We start from the raw sequence: 22157 nt of genomic DNA on the forward strand, positions 1-22157 counted from the left end.
CAAGTTTCTTGCAGTGTGTTGAAAACAACCGACTTTGCTTTGACAACACAGAGACCTTGCCCTTGTATCTTACAGCGTGCATATCGCTCAGTTCAGAAAGTCAAACACCTCACGTCCACGTCGAAGGTGGTAACTGCAAACTGCAATCTTGAGGCCCAACGAGGCGTGTGGACTCATCTCTGTGAGACGTGTGTGCTGTGCTGTCCATGAGTGTTTGTGATTGTCCTTTCATCGACTTCATTTTAGCACCATTAATCCTTGTGTTCGCAATCTTTAAAACGTGGCAAAAAGGCGAAGTAAAAATACATGAAATCAATCAATCAGAAAGCCAAACTCCCATCCGGCGGAGCAAGGTAGGTGGCGTACGTGTAGCATCAAGATGCATGACCGTGCAGCGAGACATCGACACACGTCATCCAGGGATTCCACTGACCTTGTTCCACTTAGCTGCGTTCTTACATCAGCAGCAGGAAGTCGCAGCCGGGCGTTGACCTCATTCTCAGGTACAGTTGAGCACGCCTTGGCTTGAAGATGGGACTACCTCTTTGCATTAGCACCGTTCGTGCCGTTCGTAAACGTTATTGCCGACAATCAACGTTAACACGCCCTCTTTAGCTCAAAGAATGTAAATATTAACTGCAGTTGCTTTCTGCAGATGGACGGTGATGTTCGACCACAGGATTCCATCCTCAATGCCAAATGCGCTATCTTACGTACAGTCCGCAAGACATACAGCTAGACAGAGGCCAATAGCATGGGGAAGGGGGGAAGGGCGTATCCAACTAAGGACCAGGGAGCAGTGGAAAACAAGTGGTGAAAATTTATATTTTGTTCACTGTGCTTTTTACGTCAGAAAATATAGTAAATGTCGTCTCCTTTTCAAACACATCGCGCTACGACGCCAAGGGTCCCGGGTTCGAATCCCGGCCTGGGCATGGGTATTTGTGAGTGTCCATTCATAAATTTCATCATATCATTCATCCCCATCTTCGCATTTAGCCAACAGTGGCACAAAAGCGAAGTAAAATAAACTAAATCAATCAAATCAAACAATTCAAAAAACAGAACACTGCCACAATTTCGAAATGTACATTCCTTGCCCTACCTTGTTGTTTGCCCCATTAAAAAAGTTTTGTCTTGTCCCCTCCCTGGGAAAAAGTCAGGGTACATCCATGACCATGAGGCTGAGACGCCTCTAAATCAGAGCCAAGGAATATGTGGGTGGCGTTGAATTTGTTGCAATGCTTCAAGAATATCATCTCAAAATTTTTCTCTTCTTCATTTTCAGAAATTTAATTAATTGTAAGATTCTCTATTCTGCGATAATGTAATATACACCTACCAGAATGATTCGGACAGTCAATGATGCTGGCAAGAAACTTCTTGGTGCGAAACTAATCGTCTGTTTTATAAAAATAACAAAACCATAAGTAATAGAATAACATGAAAATAAAATTGTCACAGGCCGTGACATACAAAATAAAATAAAATTCCGGTTATAAATTCCACATCGGTCTTTTGATAAAACCAATCAGAAAACGAAAATTCTGCATTGTAACTACTGTTTTTGCAGATGTTCTGTATCCTAAATCTGTCTTTAAAGTAATTATTTTCATGTAGCCATAATGTGTATTAGAATATGTAAAAATATATAACTGTTTTGTATTGGTGTATAAAAGATGGTATTTACAGTTAGTAGAGTTGAAAATACTTGACGTCGTTTTTCATCGATTATCTGTCATTTTTAATTATGATTAATGGCTTTTTTATTCATTTCGAGGGGTGACGCTATTGTTAATTAATCTAGCGCCACGTGGCGACACGTGTCGGGGGTGGAGGAGGAGATGAGTCATCGATGACTCATGCACACGTGTGAGTTTGAAATTAATGGTTTTCCATTAGTGCACAAAAGACACTATTATGTATTCCGTTTTTGACCTAAGCTAACACTATTGTTGTATATTATATATGCGTTTCTGCCGGATATGAGTCACAGATGATTTATACTGACGTTGGAGTTTGGAATTAATGGTTTCTCCATTAAGGTACAAAAGACACTATTGTGGAGTTCGTTTTTACTCTAACCTAACACTATTGTTGTATATTATATATGCGTTTCTGCCGGATATGAGTCAGGGGTGCTTTATGCACACGTGGGAACTTGGAATTAATGGTTTTTCCATTAATGTACAAAAGACATTTTCGGTCACGTCCGGCCATTTTGGCGTCGGTGGTGAGTCATATTTGGTATAATTAAGGATCCGGATTTACCCGAATTCAACCGGTGTCGACGCGTTCGATCGGAGGTAGAAGATATTATAACACATGTTCGCTTTAATGGCGAAGAAATTGAACGATGTATCCTATATGCAAACGAAGTATGCGAGCGGAATCCATGTTAATAATATTAACCTGTTACGGAAGAACCTGTTATGTGGTTACATTCATCGGCACCCCCAAACCGCGCGCGTTCATGGATACGCGTGGGGAAGAAAGGGTCGCCATTGTTACGGTCCCCTTCGCTTGGTCTTCTTCCGAAGTTGAATGGAAGGCAAGTGTCGCCAAATTTTTACACACGAGTATTGATTTTCTTTGAGGTTCCAATTTTATTTGGTGGAAGTAATCTACGCGGTATTTCTGCCGCCTTTCGTAACATTGCAAAGACTATTTGACCAAAACCGTAAGGAATTTGGCTGAACTAAGAACATTCAGTTCCAGTATCTACAAGTTAAAGTGGATGCCAGCCACTATTTGCCCTTATTTCGGGGTTGCGAACCACGGACCATTTGATTATTGCCTTATATACATCAGGATTCACGTAAAATTGACCAGATGTTTTTACTGTTAGGGACAATATTTCGCATTTTTTGTGTATTTTTACTCAGAAAACGCTATTTGAACGATTCAAGCAAGAGTTCGCATGGCAATTTAGACACACAAACTGTGTTTCTTCAACTTTAGCTGAAATTTAGGTTTATTTTTTACTCTAATATCACAATTTCTTCTATTCAGACAACATTTTTTATTAAATTTTGGACTCACAAAGACATTTTTCAACTTTTAACTTGTTATTTTAAAAGTTTATTTCCATTTTTTACTCTAATATCACAATTTCTTCTATTCAGGCAACATTTTTTATTAAATTTTGGACTCACAAAGACATTTTTCAACTTTTAACTTGCTATTTTAAAAGTTTATTTCCATTTTTACTCTAATATCACAATTTCATCTATTCTGGCAGGAGTGTTTATTCCAGTTTAGACTTGCAAAGATAATTTTTTCAACTTCTTTTATTAATTTTTCTATTTATTGCCTTTTGTATTTTATATTTATTAATTCTTAACTTTGAGTTTTGTTCTTTATTTAAAGAATTTCTCTAATCACTAAGGAAGAAGTACTTTTAAGTAAAACTGTACCCACAAACTTTATTATTACTATTATTATTATTATTATTATTATTATTGTTGTTTTTTGTTTTGATGTAGTTGTTGAATCTTGTTGTTGTTGTTAGGGTTTATTGACTTCCACTACGGTATTTTTGGTTTGCTTCGTAGGAAAGTTTGTTTATTTTAGAGTTTCCTCGGTATTTTCTTACTGTTAGGGTAGGTAAAGTTTCCTAAATATATGAGTAGGGTTCCATATATTCTTGTTCTTGCATGTTTTTCATATGATGTGATCACCACAACTCTCCAAGTGCTTTTACTGCATGTTTCCATTTTTATTGAGGCTTAGTGATTCCTAGAGCCACTTTATGCATGAGAGAAAGCTTGAAAATTTTGATCTCAGATAGCCGTCAACCTTATGTCAGAGTATTTTCGAGTATATTTTAGTCTTATTATGGCCCACTAGAATATCACGGCTTGCTTATTTTTTAAGTATGTTGCGCAGTTATTGTATTTTTGCTTTTGCTTTCTAGATAAACTGTATGAAATGTTTAATATTTGTACTTTTTGCACTTATAAGAGGCCAAACTTTTACTGTAACTAAAATTATTATGTCTCTAGGCACTGAAACCCCTTTACCAAGAGTACTATAACTGCATGTTTATTAATATTGTTTCTTTCATCCCTCAAATATAACAATTTAACAATATAATGACTAATCACAGGACAAGTCGATGTTAGCAGATGACTACGTGGCTCTTAAGTCCACCTGCCAAACTTTTCTTACCATGCTATTTACTCTTATAGTTTTTTATTCGGGGTACATTTCAAGTACTACTTGACTTTTTGAGTGTTTGATTAACACCAGGGGTTATTTGTATCTGTTATGCTGTATTATTTGAGGCTTCTAATTTTTATTCTACAATCACTATATGTCCATGAGAACTAAATTCCACTGACTGAAGCTTAAAGCTTAGGCTCTGCAGCATGTTGAATGGTTAAGCACTGGGCAATATGAATTTTACAGAGGCTAGTAGGAGGCATAGGAACACACGCCAGAGCATTATTAGCGTGCAAGAAGCACTTTCAGGGAGTACTACGAGGAAACGAAGTTGATTTTTTTGAGGGCTTTACCAGTTACACAGCCAATATTTGCTATTTCAAGTAACTACATGTACCAGAACATTTTACAGCCCATCACTAACTAGACTTCAATTTATACTATATTAGGGGCTAAATGTAGCAAGAACACTGATTGTACATACTTTTGAGAATCCAACTATATCAGGATTTTTTCTATGTAAGTATATTTTTATTGATTACTAACTTTAACAGACCAATCAGGAAGACAACAAAATTCACTAAACTTAGTACTATAGTGTAGGTGATTGCATGAAAAGTAGAAATTATAACATACACAAGATTTCGCTTTTTTTTTTTGCTTTTGTGACTAATCGTGACGCTGAGGATGAATGGATGGCCAAAAATCTTAAGGACTGGATGTATTTTACCACTACAGACGCCTATGTAGAAACACTAGAGTACTGTTAGCTTTCAAAATTGACGATATACTGTACTGTTTCTTAAATATTTTGTACTTGGCACGTTACAGTTATATCCATTTCAGGACAAATATTGCTAAAACTCTCAAATTTACTGGTACAAGTTGATATTTCTGCTATCAGAGGAATTAACAACCCTATTTTACAAACAAACGGTATTGTTTACACTTTATTTACTTCAATCTGAGACTAATATTTTACAGTAATTGAATCATTCAGCCCTAGTCAATACTTTACTGCATCAGAAAGTTTGTTATTAATCTAATAAGTATGCTATTTTGTGATATTCTAATGCAAACGTTGTTTAATTCACTGGTTATAATGCAAACTTTTGCACAAATTCGATATATTCACTACCTTCAAACCAAACAATTGTACTTATTTAGCGCATTTCATTTATATTTCTTGTAATTAACTTATGTTTCTTATAATTAACAAACTAAACTAATTACTTGGGCATGTTAAAAACCTTATTTTTTACTATTTCCTATTCTATCAGGTTCTATATTGCTGTTTTTATCAATTATGTAAGACCACACTCTGGTAAATGCACATAGAGTATTAGTAATCCCAAAGTGGTGTTTTTGGTGTCCAAGTTCAGATGAGAGTCTGCTATGTGCCTTTTGCAGGGGATTGCATGTGAAGTGTATGCATATTGAGCATTATTGAGTGTGTAGGCTTCCAAGTTTTGCTGTTATTTTCCTATAATTCTGCGAGACTGTAGAGAGTTCTCCCTTTTCAACCAGTTTTCTTTCATTGATTGGATACTTTTTGGGAACTTAGCAGTTTTTTATGTTATGAAGCAGATTGTTGTAGAATATTTTGCATGGTCTTTTGTGATATTGAGTGCCTGCTGTAACGGAAGTAAGTATCTTTCCTTCTTGTGTTGATGTTCTCGTGTAGGTTTCCTATTTTCGGTCAAGTTGCAGTAGGGAACTTAACAGTTTTTTATGTTATGAAACAGATTGTTGTAGAATATTTTGCATGGTCTTTTGTGATATTGAGTGGGTGCTGTAATGGTAGTAAGTATCTTTCCTTTTTGTGTTGATGTTCTTGTGTAGGTTTCCTATTTTCTGTCAAGTTGCAGTACTTAGAATAATCGCTATTGTCTTATTGATCTACGAAGCTCCTTTGAATAATCATTTGCATGTGACCCTATACTCCACGCTGTACTTTGTTCTGGTAGCTATCTTTTGAAGCCTTGGCATTCTGCTAGTACAGTATTATTATCGTAGAGGTAAATTAGTTCGTGAAAATATGTATTTTTCTGATTAACTATAGTCGCTTAGTTGTTCTAGCAGGTATAAGTAGTTACTGCTGATGTTGTTAATTTTCTATTCGCAGGGGCTATGTATGATGTAGCGTATTTGTGTTGGCTGTCCCTTTTATTCCTATGTTGTTGAGTTTCTCCATAAGCATGTCCTGTTTTACTCTATTCTAGGCCTTGTTGCTGCTAGATATCTGAGGTATGTTGCTGGTTCATATCTGAGCTAGCTTGTTTGACTATCTATTATTTTTGCTATGGCTGTGGCTATTGATGTCCCTTTCTGAATTCCATGTTGGTTTCTGTTTATCCTTGTTGCTGCTTGTTATCTGAGTTAGGTTGTTTGACTTCAGGACTATCCTTTTTTAACTTTATTGTTGATTGCTGTTTTGTTTATTTCCTTATTTGTTTTTATTTGTTTACTGAATCTATTTGTTTTGTGTCTTGTAATATTATTTACTATAGTAACAAAATTATTTTCCTTCCATCCCATATTTATTATTCTGAGCAACAGAACTTCTCCTTCTTTCCCATATATTTGATTATTTCTGGTGTAAAAGTACAATTTTTCAAAGTGAATGTTTTAAAAGTACAATTTTTACAAAGTTAATGTTTAAAAGTACAATTTTTTCAAAGTTAATGTTTTAAAAGTACAATTTTTTCAAAGTGAATGTTTTAAAAGTACAATTTTTACAAAGTTAATGTTTTAAAAATACTATTTTTTCAAAGTTAATAATTTAAGAGTACAATTCTTCTGCTATTTGAACTTTTGTACAATTTTGTTATTGTTGTTAAAATAAATATGTTAGTTGATATAAAATTACAGTAAATTTTCATGAATTTATATATTAAATTTCAAAATAGTGTTACTTGCTAAAGATAGCGGACAAAATAAATTAAACTTTGACAAATACTGAACAAGAAATATACAAATATGTTGATAAATATCAATTTTTAAAAATAATTTTGTTACTATAGTAAATAATATTACAAGACACAAAACAAATAGATTCAGTAAACAAATAAAAACAAATAAGGAAATAAACAAAACAGCAATCAACAATAAAGTTAAAAAAGGATAGTCCTGAAGTCAAACAACCTAACTCAGATAACAAGCAGCAACAAGGATAAACAGAAACCAACATGGAATTCAGAAAGGGACATCAATAGCCACAGCCATAGCAAAAATAATAGATAGTCAAACAAGCTAGCTCAGATATGAACCAGCAACATACCTCAGATATCTAGCAGCAACAAGGCCTAGAATAGAGTAAAACAGGACATGCTTATGGAGAAACTCAACAACATAGGAATAAAAGGGACAGCCAACACAAATACGCTACATCATACATAGCCCCTGCGAATAGAAAATTAACAACATCAGCAGTAACTACTTATACCTGCTAGAACAACTAAGCGACTATAGTTAATCAGAAAAATACATATTTTCACGAACTAATTTACCTCTACGATAATAATACTGTACTAGCAGAATGCCAAGGCTTCAAAAGATAGCTACCAGAACAAAGTACAGCGTGGAGTATAGGGTCACATGCAAATGATTATTCAAAGGAGCTTCGTAGATCAATAAGACAATAGCGATTATTCTAAGTACTGCAACTTGACAGAAAATAGGAAACCTACACAAGAACATCAACACAAAAAGGAAAGATACTTACTACCATTACAGCACCCACTCAATATCACAAAAGACCATGCAAAATATTCTACAACAATCTGCTTCATAACATAAAAAACTGTTAAGTTCCCTACTGCAACTTGACCGAAAATAGGAAACCTACACGAGAACATCAACACAAGAAGGAAAGATACTTACTTCCGTTACAGCAGGCACTCAATATCACAAAAGACCATGCAAAATATTCTACAACAATCTGCTTCATAACATAAAAAACTGCTAAGTTCCCAAAAAGTATCCAATCAATGAAAGAAAACTGGTTGAAAAGGGAGAACTCTCTACAGTCTCGCAGAATTATAGGAAAATAACAGCAAAACTTGGAAGCCTACACACTCAATAATGCTCAATATGCATACACTTCACATGCAATCCCCTGCAAAAGGCACATAGCAGACTCTCATCTGAACTTGGACACCAAAAACACCACTTTGGGATTACTAATACTCTATGTGCATTTACCAGAGTGTGGTCTTACATAATTGATAAAAACAGCAATATAGAACCTGATAGAATAGGAAATAGTAAAAAATAAGGTTTTTAACATGCCCAAGTAATTAGTTTAGTTTGTTAATTATAAGAAACATAAGTTAATTACAAGAAATATAAATGAAATGCGCTAAATAAGTACAATTGTTTGGTTTGAAGGTAGTGAATATATCGAATTTGTGCAAAAGTTTGCATTATAACCAGTGAATTAAACAACGTTTGCATTAGAATATCACAAAATAGCATACTTATTAGATTAATAACAAACTTTCTGATGCAGTAAAGTATTGACTAGGGCTGAATGATTCAATTACTGTAAAATATTAGTCTCAGATTGAAGTAAATAAAGTGTAAACAATACCGTTTGTTTGTAAAATAGGGTTGTTAATTCCTCTGATAGCAGAAATATCAACTTGTACCAGTAAATTTGAGAGTTTTAGCAATATTTGTCCTGAAATGGATATAACTGTAACGTGCCAAGTACAAAATATTTAAGAAACAGTACAGTATATCGTCAATTTTGAAAGCTAACAGTACTCTAGTGTTTCTACATAGGCGTCTGTAGTGGTAAAATACATCCAGTCCTTAAGATTTTTGGCCATCCATTCATCCTCAGCGTCACGATTAGTCACAAAAGCAAAAAAAAAAAAGCGAAATCTTGTGTATGTTATAATTTCTACTTTTCATGCAATCACCTACACTATAGTACTAAGTTTAGTGAATTTTGTTGTCTTCCTGATTGGTCTGTTAAAGTTAGTAATCAATAAAAATATACTTACATAGAAAAAATCCTGATATAGTTGGATTCTCAAAAGTATGTACAATCAGTGTTCTTGCTACATTTAGCCCCTAATATAGTATAAATTGAAGTCTAGTTAGTGATGGGCTGTAAAATGTTCTGGTACATGTAGTTACTTGAAATAGCAAATATTGGCTGTGTAACTGGTAAAGCCCTCAAAAAAATCAACTTCGTTTCCTCGTAGTACTCCCTGAAAGTGCTTCTTGCACGCTAATAATGCTCTGGCGTGTGTTCCTATGCCTCCTACTAGCCTCTGTAAAATTCATATTGCCCAGTGCTTAACCATTCAACATGCTGCAGAGCCTAAGCTTTAAGCTTCAGTCAGTGGAATTTAGTTCTCATGGACATATAGTGATTGTAGAATAAAAATTAGAAGCCTCAAATAATACAGCATAACAGATACAAATAACCCCTGGTGTTAATCAAACACTCAAAAAGTCAAGTAGTACTTGAAATGTACCCCGAATAAAAAACTATAAGAGTAAATAGCATGGTAAGAAAAGTTTGGCAGGTGGACTTAAGAGCCACGTAGTCATCTGCTAACATCGACTTGTCCTGTGATTAGTCATTATATTGTTAAATTGTTATATTTGAGGGATGAAAGAAACAATATTAATAAACATGCAGTTATAGTACTCTTGGTAAAGGGGTTTCAGTGCCTAGAGACATAATAATTTTAGTTACAGTAAAAGTTTGGCCTCTTATAAGTGCAAAAAGTACAAATATTAAACATTTCATACAGTTTATCTAGAAAGCAAAAGCAAAAATACAATAACTGCGCAACATACTTAAAAAATAAGCAAGCCGTGATATTCTAGTGGGCCATAATAAGACTAAAATATACTCGAAAATACTCTGACATAAGGTTGACGGCTATCTGAGATCAAAATTTTCAAGCTTTCTCTCATGCATAAAGTGGCTCTAGGAATCACTAAGCCTCAATAAAAATGGAAACATGCAGTAAAAGCACTTGGAGAGTTGTGGTGATCACATCATATGAAAAACATGCAAGAACAAGAATATATGGAACCCTACTCATATATTTAGGAAACTTTACCTACCCTAACAGTAAGAAAATACCGAGGAAACTCTAAAATAAACAAACTTTCCTACGAAGCAAACCAAAAATACCGTAGTGGAAGTCAATAAACCCTAACAACAACAACAAGATTCAACAACTACATCAAAACAAAAAACAACAATAATAATAATAATAATAATAATAATAGTAATAATAAAGTTTGTGGGTACAGTTTTACTTAAAAGTACTTCTTCCTTAGTGATTAGAGAAATTCTTTAAATAAAGAACAAAACTCAAAGTTAAGAATTAATAAATATAAAATACAAAAGGCAATAAATAGAAAAATTAATAAAAGAAGTTGAAAAAATTATCTTTGCAAGTCTAAACTGGAATAAACACTCCTGCCAGAATAGATGAAATTGTGATATTAGAGTAAAAATGGAAATAAACTTTTAAAATAGCAAGTTAAAAGTTGAAAAATGTCTTTGTGAGTCCAAAATTTAATAAAAAATGTTGCCTGAATAGAAGAAATTGTGATATTAGAGTAAAAAATGGAAATAAACTTTTAAAATAACAAGTTAAAAGTTGAAAAATGTCTTTGTGAGTCCAAAATTTAATAAAAAATGTTGTCTGAATAGAAGAAATTGTGATATTAGAGTAAAAAATAAACCTAAATTTCAGCTAAAGTTGAAGAAACACAGTTTGTGTGTCTAAATTGCCATGCGAACTCTTGCTTGAATCGTTCAAATAGCGTTTTCTGAGTAAAAATACACAAAAAATGCGAAATATTGTCCCTAACAGTAAAAACATCTGGTCAATTTTACGTGAATCCTGATGTATATAAGGCAATAATCAAATGGTCCGTGGTTCGCAACCCCGAAATAAGGGCAAATAGTGGCTGGCATCCACTTTAACTTGTAGATACTGGAACTGAATGTTCTTAGTTCAGCCAAATTCCTTACGGTTTTGGTCAAATAGTCTTTGCAATGTTACGAAAGGCGGCAGAAATACCGCGTAGATTACTTCCACCAAATAAAATTGGAACCTCAAAGAAAATCAATACTCGTGTGTAAAAATTTGGCGACACTTGCCTTCCATTCAACTTCGGAAGAAGACCAAGCGAAGGGGACCGTAACAATGGCGACCCTTTCTTCCCCACGCGTATCCATGAACGCGCGCGGTTTGGGGGTGCCGATGAATGTAACCACATAACAGGTTCTTCCGTAACAGGTTAATATTATTAACATGGATTCCGCTCGCATACTTCGTTTGCATATAGGATACATCGTTCAATTTCTTCGCCATTAAAGCGAACATGTGTTATAATATCTTCTACCTCCGATCGAACGCGTCGACACCGGTTGAATTCGGGTAAATCCGGATCCTTAATTATACCAAATATGACTCACCACCGACGCCAAAATGGCCGGACGTGACCGAAAATGTCTTTTGTACATTAATGGAAAAACCATTAATTCCAAGTTCCCACGTGTGCATAAAGCACCCCTGACTCATATCCGGCAGAAACGCATATATAATATACAACAATAGTGTTAGGTTAGAGTAAAAACGAACTCCACAATAGTGTCTTTTGTACCTTAATGGAGAAACCATTAATTCCAAACTCCAACGTCAGTATAAATCATCTGTGACTCATATCCGGCAGAAACGCATATATAATATACAACAATAGTGTTAGCTTAGGTCAAAAACGGAATACATAATAGTGTCTTTTGTGCACTAATGGAAAACCATTAATTTCAAACTCACACGTGTGCATGAGTCATCGATGACTCATCTCCTCCTCCACCCCCGACACGTGTCGCCACGTGGCGCTAGATTAATTAACAATAGCGTCACCCCTCGAAATGAATAAAAAAGCCATTAATCATAATTAAAAATGACAGATAATCGATGAAAAACGACGTCAAGTATTTTCAACTCTACTACAGTTCGTTCAGTATGTGTCCGTTATTGGTAGCCTGGTCCAAAATTTGTAAAAATTTCCCTTGTGTTGAGGTTTATGCATGGACACACAGGTTTGGATCACTCGGGGAACAATTTCCGACCTTGCACCACGAGTCTCTAGTTTCCCTATAGGGATTGCACACCTAGAATTTGGTGACACACGTCGAACGTGCTGTATGACCCTCAAAGGGGCCGATAACTTTTCAATAATTCATTGATTTAGTTTATTTTTCTTCGCTTTTCTGCCACTTTTGGCTAATCGCGAAGATGAGGATGAGTGATGATATGATGAAACTAATGAAGGGACACTAATGAAAGAAAAGAACAACCATTCCCAGGTCGGGATTCAAATCCGGAACTCCTAGCGTCGCTCGCTGTGCGTTATGCTAACCACTCCGCTACAGAGATCAGCACCAATAACTTTCAATGTTTTAAACTTTAGCTCAGTGTTATGCAGAAGGTCATGAAAGTGTCGCAGAATACATATTAATTTCAGAAACATTAGATTACAAATATATAGCATTATAACTAACATGATTAATAACATTATAACTAATGTGATTAGTTCAAAAGATGAATACAAGCCAGAATTTAGGAGCGGTTAAAATCAAGCAATAAGAAACAGAGCATTGTTAGGTAAGTACTTAACATACTCATAAAGGAATATTCTAGAACAAAAATTATCCATGAGAGACAATGAATCAAATAAATTTCTTCCGGTAATACTCGCCCATTTTCAAAACTGCCTGTTTCTGATTCTCATTTGTTGTAAAATTTAGATGATTTTTCTTCCTATCCATTTCCAAATACTTCTTGCCCTCTTCTACTTCTGTCATTTTCATGACGTCCTGATGGGAAATGTCAAATAGATCATCCATTATTTTCGTTTTGTTGTTTCGTGGTTCTCCTCTTCATGCTTTCACACGCTTCGCCATTCGTGGTACAGACTTTGCATAGCCTTAATGGCATGTTCCTTCAGCTTAGGTATGCTAATGCACTGACAATTTCTCCATGGTGTCAAACGCCGAGTCTATGAGATTTTTCCTACAGCACTTCAAGAAGAACATCATTTTTTGGCAATTTTCAGGGCCAAACCTCAGTACGATCCTAATTCGTTACTTAAAATCTAATGTTTCTGCGATGAATATGTATTCTGTCTTTTTCATGATCTTCTCCATACCTTTGAGCTCAAGTTAAAAAAAAATGGAAGTAATCGGACCCTTTGAGGGTCATTGAGCACGTTCGATGGTGATGTCCCAAACGTCTAGGCGTGCAGCCATTATGGGAAAAATAAAAACGCGTGGTGCTGGAAAGTGTTGCTCGGATCTCATATTTTTTTGTAGTAGTTTTTTTTTGGCAATCCCCCCCCCCCCGTAGGTTTTGCCAATTCATCTCAAGGTCAGTTGTTGATCTGTTTCTTTGAATAGAAGGTTTTTTTTATCTAGATTATCCCGCAAGTCTTCGATGGGACCAGGGGTGCCCACAGGGGGGGATTCATGACGCTCCTGCGTCATGGGATTTTTTTGGGGGAGGGACAAGATTTTATAGTTTACCTACCAATTGTACATCTTCACACAAAAAATGGGGGGATCGTTTCGTTTGATTAACTTCATGTTGATTTTTTAGTTATGGTTTAGTTTGCTGTAATGACTTTGCAACGTCAATAGTTATCACTTATGGAAAATGTTATTTCAATCAATGTCAAAGTAATATACAACATACGTGTTAATGTCATATTGTAAACAATACCTAAAGTAAACATATTGATTAAATATGTCTGTATTATATTGTTGCGCAAATTTGATCTGACCAAAATAATTTGAGTAAATAATTCGGCATAAAGGGGGGGGCGGGAGGAATATTCTATCTTTTAGAGGGGAGTGCGTCATAGGCCTTGGGGGGGGGGGATGGGCACCCCTGGATGGGACTAAAGTCAATGTACAGCCACTGGCAATAAATATGGAACACATAGATCTAGAAATACTCGTTTCCCTGCAAGGCGTTATGTGTGTTGCCTAACCCTACGGCGGTGGTAGAAGTTACCATTGAAAATTTGCTTTTAAAATCCGTTTATTGCCGTAGAGTTGGGCCATAGTACTTTTACTAGACAACAGTGTATAAATTATGCATTTGCTTTAAATACGATATTATTCCAAGACGAAGCATTATATTACATTTATATTTTTAATTTATATTGAGGATATTGTCTTGACAAACCGCTTTAACACACAATAATTATTTAATCAATACGACCAGGGCATATTTCATATTTTGTCCATGTCGGTACCTTGCATAACACATCATTATTAGCAAATCATAATTACTTTTATTTGCGTATAAACTTGTATTGCAAGTGGGGCGGGCAAAAAGTATTTTACTAAATCTATTTCTTTCGCAAACCAAGAACGTACTTGATCGAAGCAGCATTTGTTTGAAATATTTACAGATCACAATGTGACACTTGTATGGAATAACCAAGACTAATGGAACCACCAGATATTCGAAATAGAGAGGAGTTTATTGCACTTTAATGATAGCCTAAAGGGAAGATGCGATTCATATCTTCGGCTTTCAATGCAGTATTTGACCACCGTTTCAAGTATTCGACGATGTGCAAAAAGGTAAGTTCTAGCCAGGGGCTTACCCAGGATTATTTAAAGAAAGAGATAAGATCCAAAATGCTGTGTCTGCCTCATTTAGAAGCAGCGACAATTATAATTCTTGGAACAGTGCCGTAACTTGGGAACAGTTCCGGTACTCTCGCAAAGTAATATAAACAGGTGGGAAAATACATGCTTGAGCAGGGGACGTGAGAGTGTTACAAATTTTGAAAAATCGGAGAGGGTAGTGACAAATTTGGCGCTTTCCAGTGTTTTGGAATGAAGTCAGGATAAAGCTTTAATAATTAACCGGTAATAAATATTTCTTCCTTACTCTAATCATTACAATGGACTTGCTGACCACATGTCACTCGATGAATAGCAGCTTACCAGTCCCTGGACCTCCAAGGACTGTTCAGCCAAAGAGTGTTTTTTAATATTGTACTGTATTGAGATAGCACGATGTTTTTTGTTTTTTTTTTTGCTTATAAGAGCCGGAAGAGTCAGAAAAATTCTCAAATATAATATCTCTTACGATCAACTTGAACCCCACAACTTACTGATATGAATCCGCAACACAAACCACTCACCAAATTTTAAGCACATTGCCAAAAATGAAGTTGTTTTATTTTTATGTTATGAAACGCTTTTCTGACGAAAAGTTCTGATGCCGTTAGTGTCCTTTGCATCTGTTATTTGTTGGTTTGAATTTCAATATAACTAATAATAGAGAGTGTTTTTTGTTGATAATTGCTACCAGTGGGGCCTACATTTGCGGTAATAATGTTACAATATCACACATCCCTTATAGTTTTTTTTAATAAATAAAATAGGCTCGGTCATTATTAAATGATTCAATAACCTGAAACCACAACAAATATTTATCTATTTATATTGCTCCATGTATATTTCGGCTCAAAATAATGATATACTACTTCTACCCTTGTCATCTGATAACTAACTTTGGACAAAAACTGGTTCATAACGTTCCCAAGTGTTCTGGTGTTCTTCCCTATTGAAAAAACTCTGTAAAAAGTACCTTCTTCCATAAGCAAGGATGAAAAAACTGTTTATTTAACAAATCCAAGTAGCCCTAAGCATTTAAGGTTCCGTTGATGGAAAATTGACTAACCAATCGTGTTCCACACAGCACGCCACACCATTAACTTACCAATACTAACCATTCAGCTTTGATCTGTCAAAAATGGGTTATCAGATAAAAATCATCGAATATTCTGTTTATGAACTTCCTTATGAACATAAAAATTAGCCTTGTCACTGTGAAGGACTTTTAATTCAATGGAAGCTTCACACTGTAAATTGTTCGCGACAACCATTCATAATGCACAGCTCTTCATGGATGTATCCGATTAAAATAATGTGCAATGGCATACGAACGTCTCTCCATAGACGTCACTTTGATCTCGATGCATTACCGAAGCGCTAAACAAATTTTAAGGCATTTTTCTAACACCTCGAAAAGGAGCAAATTGGTACAAGAATTCAGTCATAACTTTTTACTGGTTAAAGATACGTCGAAAAAACCTTCACCATTGCATTTCTCGTGAAATTCTAGCCCATTTTGATATGTCGCACGACCCCCTTCCCATTTAAAATTCTGAAGTTGAATTCAAGATGGCCGCCGACCGTGTGGGTGGCGTCAATGTGGTTCCCCCTTGGCCTGATAACGATTGGTCATCACCATTACCATGTTACGCGCTGCAGTGGCCTTGTACTGGGGGTGTTAAGTGACTTATTGAGCCACCCTGTATAAGTTTGCAGCATGTACACTGTATCCTTCCAAAATTTCTGGGAGGGCTTGTTCATCCCTAAAACCATCCAACCACTTGCATTACCTACTCCTTTATGAGAGATTTATACAACTATATCCCTAACTTGAAAGAATAAAAAAATAGTATTGGACAGTTGGTTGTCGCAATATATCGCAATTATCCTAAGATTGGGCCACAAAGTGAGCCAACACAATGTAGATTTGTCTTTGAATCATCATTTCTAGCGTTTTGCATACTTCCCTCTGATTCACGCACAAGAAGATCTAGGCGAAAAAGATAACTGTAGGGTGTTAATTTTTTGGGCTATAATAATTAGAACCTTTTTATCGCATTTCTTTACATGATTCCAGTACAAACTCTCTTAACTTCATTTAGAAATTATGCCAATATTTTGAAAATAATTCCATAGTGTATGATTCCATAAATTTTGCAAAAAAATGAAGGAGGTACAAAGCTCAATAACACAATGATCTGACATGTGGAATAATTTATATACAAAATAATAAATACACTTTGCATTCCGTAATCAAAAACGTTTCTGCAGCACTGTTAAACACATGCGTAGTTATGCAATAGTCAAGATTGACTGACATACATATAACAATATTTTTATGCAATTTTGCGAAAAATATCTTTCTTGTTCGAAATTTTGATTAGAGCCAGGCTGAGTTATTAGAATCTCTAAAGCTGCGTTGTTGGTAGCACGTTTCATTTTTAGCATTGTTTGTGTATTTTTAATATTTTTATTGTGTTCCTTACGACTTTTCAAATTGTCTTACTGCTTATTTTCAAACGTTTTCTACATAGAAATGCTTCTATCGTAATGTTGCCATCGCTACAAATATTTTCAGCCAATAAATAAATGTGTTCTGCACGTGTTAATTTCACTCATTTTTCCAAGTCACTTCCAGTTTAAGTGTATGTGTGTGCGAACCATTACTTCTCTAAAAATAATTCATTTTAAAGGCAACACTTGGAGCTGATGAAAAGTGAAATTATATGAAGCATATCTGTAAGAAGTGATAATTATTTTTGTTTTGAAAATAACAAATATTTCTTAAAATATAAATATTAAACAAAGATTGGAAACGTTTGAATGGATGCTAATGCAAATACGAATATCCAATAGATCTTAGGATACTTTCCGTGTCGCCTATCCATATCTCAGAAAGTGGTCGAACTACAAAGACAAAATTTGGTGGACAGGTCAAACTGTCAGCCTGGCTGTGAAAAGCATCATTCGAATTCATGTGGCATGTCGGTATTTCAGGAATTATTAAATGCAGAGCGATGAAACTTGGTGAACTTTATGACCTAGCAAATGCTAGTTCAGCACACTGCAAATTATATCGATTATATTCCCGTCTACGTATGGGAACAGTTCAATCAAAAGTCAACAATCGATACATTTAAAACGTTCCGATATCTCAGAAACTATTCGAGTTATAAATGTCAAATTTGATTAATTGTAATATTCATAGAACACTAAGGCAATATTTATCGGGATAGCTACAGTATCGGTAAGATTCTATTGGTGGCATGGACTAATTTTAAGGTGTTATAAGGTGTGGTTCATGAAAAATATCCCACTACCAGCAGCACACTACCAAATTGGCCAATACGCCTTACATTACAACTACTGAAGATCATTTCTTGTATTAGGATCCTGATTATGTAACGTCACGTTTCAATCTGTCTAAGGTAATCGCAACTATGAGGATGAAAGTTGAACTAAAGAAATCGAAAAGGAAACAGAATGAAACGTCATGTTTTGCTAAGGAATCTAACCAGGTCTCATGTTACGATAGTACGTTAATCGCTCCAGCATGGAAGTTGACAATATTATTTCTTAAACTAGGTCATTCCTTATGTATTTTGAATGCTTCTGAGGCAATTAAAATACAGCATATCTAACTTGACTTTGAAGCGCACTGCGGGCCTACCCGATGGCGCAGCGGTACTGCTGTCGCCTTGTAATCAAGGAATCCTGGGTTCGAACTACGGTGGAGGCATAAAGTGGTTTGGATCCCACTTTATACTGTAGGTCCAGTTCCAATAGAATTATCTTTGCAAGCTCACTACACTCCAAAACGCGACATGAATCTGAAGTAGAAACCTTGGTCTGTCTCGACCAGATAATCAATATCACACTGAGACCAAACTAAGACTGTGTGGTCTCGATACCATGCTAGCTCTTGGGTGATACCTAGCAAGACCTGTTGGTGCACGAATGTATCTACCATGACCTTGAGTGCAAGGTGCAACACAGGAAGCAGGCTGTGGAAGCGAACGTTTTCCGGAAACGTGAAGAACACGAAACAAAGTTCAAGGGCTTACCTTGTATCCTATGGCGTCGTCTTCCTCGCTGATATTGACGGCACAAAAAAAGCAAGCACCTACGAGTGCACAAATAAAGAAGCACAGAAGCACTTCGCCTGTGAGTAACGGTGTCTGAAGACTGTGTTGTCTTCGCAGGATTCTTTCCACACGAAAAAGGGAATGTCGGTCACCGTTCAGCTAGGTCACAGCACCGCATGCCACGCTGCTCGATCCATGAGCATAGAAAGTAAGGTTGTGGCGCATGGCGGCTTAAATGTTGGCTGATTTTCCCCTTCGGAATAGTACATTTTTTTCCGGTTGGGCGACAATTGCTTCTTCTGCAATGGGAGATGTACACGTATGAAGAGAGCGCTGGACAAATTCTTACGGAATGCTTACACGGAAACAGTGTTTCATCAACCAATTCCTTACCCACTTTCAATACAGTGTATCGAGGTGGTTTCATTAATTTTTATGACAGCTTGTTTCGGTGTGCAGAGCCGCAGTATCTGACGCAAGCGGGTGACCTTGTTCGATTCCCGGCGTGGGTGGTTTAAATTTTTTTCAGCAATGTCCGTACATGGAGCGACTAAGGCAATTATCGACTCCAAAAACATAAGAACAAAAATGCGCCTTAAAAAGTAACGCACAAGGATCAAGCCGTCTAGCCAAATCTGCAAAGAAGCTTTCTACAGTTCATAATTTCTGTGGAGGTACGTATACGCTAGATCCTTGACTAATACCGAACTTCTGGCGGGACCCACCATCAACCACTAAAATTACTTCGGTAACTTAATTTTTAAGCATGATAATTTTAATTAATTTAATAATTATTTTACCGTATATTTTGTAATTACTTATTTCTTTGAGATTTTTTCTTCGAGACACATTTTCCCACCTGAGACCAACAACGAGGGCAACACTTCAGCTGACGAGGGCTGATTGATGGATTGATTAGTTTGGTTTATTTTACTTCGCTTTTCTGCCACTTCTCGCTAATCTCGAAGATGAGGATAACACCTATGTCCAGGCCGGGATTCGAACCCGAGTCTGGACACTGGTGCAACTGAAAACGAAAACGAGACAAACTTCTCCATTCACGACGCGAGATAAGGCTGTGCCAAGCTATTTTTTCTCGTCTCGGTACCACCTAATGAAGATGAATGCTGAATTGTTGAAATGAATGAAGAAACTAAGCTTTAACCAAGGTTCCAACCTGGTACCCTTGACGCCGTACTGTTACCACTTTTCAACGGAGGATGGCTTATAGCCCTACTAATGCTAATTTAATGAAACGTAATTATCATTATTTCGAAACTCAAGCAATTCAATTTTCACAAATAATGTCGCTCTGAACATCTATATGTCAGAAACAACTGAAGTTACAAATATGCAGTGACGTCACCAGAAAATTGCGTTCGGGTGAGCTGAAAGGGGTGAGCAGAAGGCGGGTTAAGACTATTTCACAGATGGCTATAGCTGCAGCCCACCACCCAGTATCGACTTCCCTTCAGATCTGAAATTTGGTAGAGCCAAAAATTAATTCGACTGAACTGTATAGAAAATGATAAAAAGGTAAGGTTATCTCCAACGCATTCCACTATGCCGCGGGGTGTGGATGTAGTGCTCCACGCATTCTCGATCTTGGTTATAGTTGGTGGAGGTGATGAGATCAGCACCACGCTCTGGTTACCTTCACCACCAGGATCCCCCACGTACCCATTGTTTAGAACCTTGGTAAGCCCAGAGCCCCTCTATGTGGGGCCATAACTTCAAAAATTAAGTCTGACACACTGAAATACCTTGAAATCGTAGGCTTTTAAAATATGAATTATATTTATTGGTCGCATGGTTCAAGAATCTTTGAGTTTAAGTCCATTTTATGCACAGATAGACTTCTCAGGATTGTATACCTACAGTTTAAAGTGGGATCAGAACAGCAATGTGCCTCCAAAGATATTGAACCGCGGCCCTTGGTTACAAGGCGGCGACATTACCACTACGCCACTGGGGAGGCCCTGGTTCAAGAAATTATCGGCAAGTCTGATTAGTACACATAGACAATATCGATGTTACGGAGGATAGCTGATTTAGGAGTTTCATGTATTGCTATCTTCACGGTGCAACTTAAACTTTTGGTTTTTTGGTGAGAGGATGTAAGGGGACACCACCTTTGCCTGGTTCTATGTGTTCATGCACAATGACTGAGGCAGATGTCATAAACTGTAATGCATAGTTACTTTTTGCAATAACTTGTAACGGAATTAACAGTTACTTTGAGATTACTTTTGGATCACAATTATAGTTAAATTTCAAGGAAATAAATATGTAAGGGAAAATAGCTGTTATATCTCGTTTATATGCTCTTTTCTGGATAAGATGCAGTAGCCATAACTAATGAACAAATATGTTATTGTATTTGTGATCATTGATTGTAGCATGATATGCTCAGAACAGACATGCATTTGGAAATAAGATAACGTGAGAAATCCTAGCAGGTTCATCAAGTATATCGTATGCAATAATAATAACGATATGTTATTATTACGTATTATTATTATTACAGAAGAGGTAAAGGGATGGGGCAAAGATTCACATATCTAATTTATTTCTAGCTAAGAACACTATAAATATGTATTAAGAAACAATTTGTTCTACGTATGAAACTAGTTTCAAGGTGACTCGGCGAATCTAGAGCTCTCTTTACGCCCTCCCCTAATTTTTAGGAAAAAATTGAGTATCAGTACATAATGACATCTTAATTGGGTACCATATACAATAGTCTGTACATGTGATATTTTCGCTGAACATAAATACCATATTCGTTATTGGTGTATCGCCAATTTGCCAATCTGCCTCCACATCTTGTCCCCTCTAATATTTTTTTTCTGGCGTCGCTATTGAAGTGAATAGAATAGAAGTGGTGTTAGCAATTTGCACTCTATGGAATAAGTGACTTAACAGTAAGTGAGCCCGACCCTGTGGCCGAGTGGTGGGCGGCCCCTGTGGCGGAGTGGTTAGCACATCGCGCTACTACGCTAGGGGTCCCGGGTTCGCTTCCCGGCTCGGCCATGGATGTTTGTGATTGTCTGTCCTGAAAAGTCTTGAAATTGAAATATGAATGAAATGATATGAGTGAATGAAGTGTGATGGGGGAAGCTTCCGCATAGGGGCTTTCCTTTTTAAAAAAAATTTAAAAAAAAATTAAAAAAAAAAAAAAAGTGGTTAGCACATCGCGCTGCGACGCCAAGGGTCCCGGGTTC

General features: G+C 36.2%; 1 protein-coding gene across 1 annotated transcript in view; it reads right to left on the reverse strand.

Moving 5' to 3' along the window:
• LOC145995001 (uncharacterized) overlaps positions 1 to 19117 on the reverse strand; it is a 48164-nt gene extending 29047 nt beyond the window's left edge. The window contains exon 1 of the mRNA XM_083131533.1: positions 18913 to 19117. The gene's annotated coding sequence lies outside the window, so the exon portion shown is untranslated. The remainder of the gene's footprint in view (positions 1 to 18912) is intronic.
• Between the last annotated feature and the right edge of the window lie 3040 nt (positions 19118 to 22157).

Source organism: Lepisma saccharinum, chromosome 11 (genome assembly GCF_977018435.1).
Source record: "Lepisma saccharinum chromosome 11, izLepSacc3.1, whole genome shotgun sequence".
Taxonomy (NCBI): Eukaryota; Metazoa; Arthropoda; class Insecta; order Zygentoma; family Lepismatidae; genus Lepisma; species Lepisma saccharinum.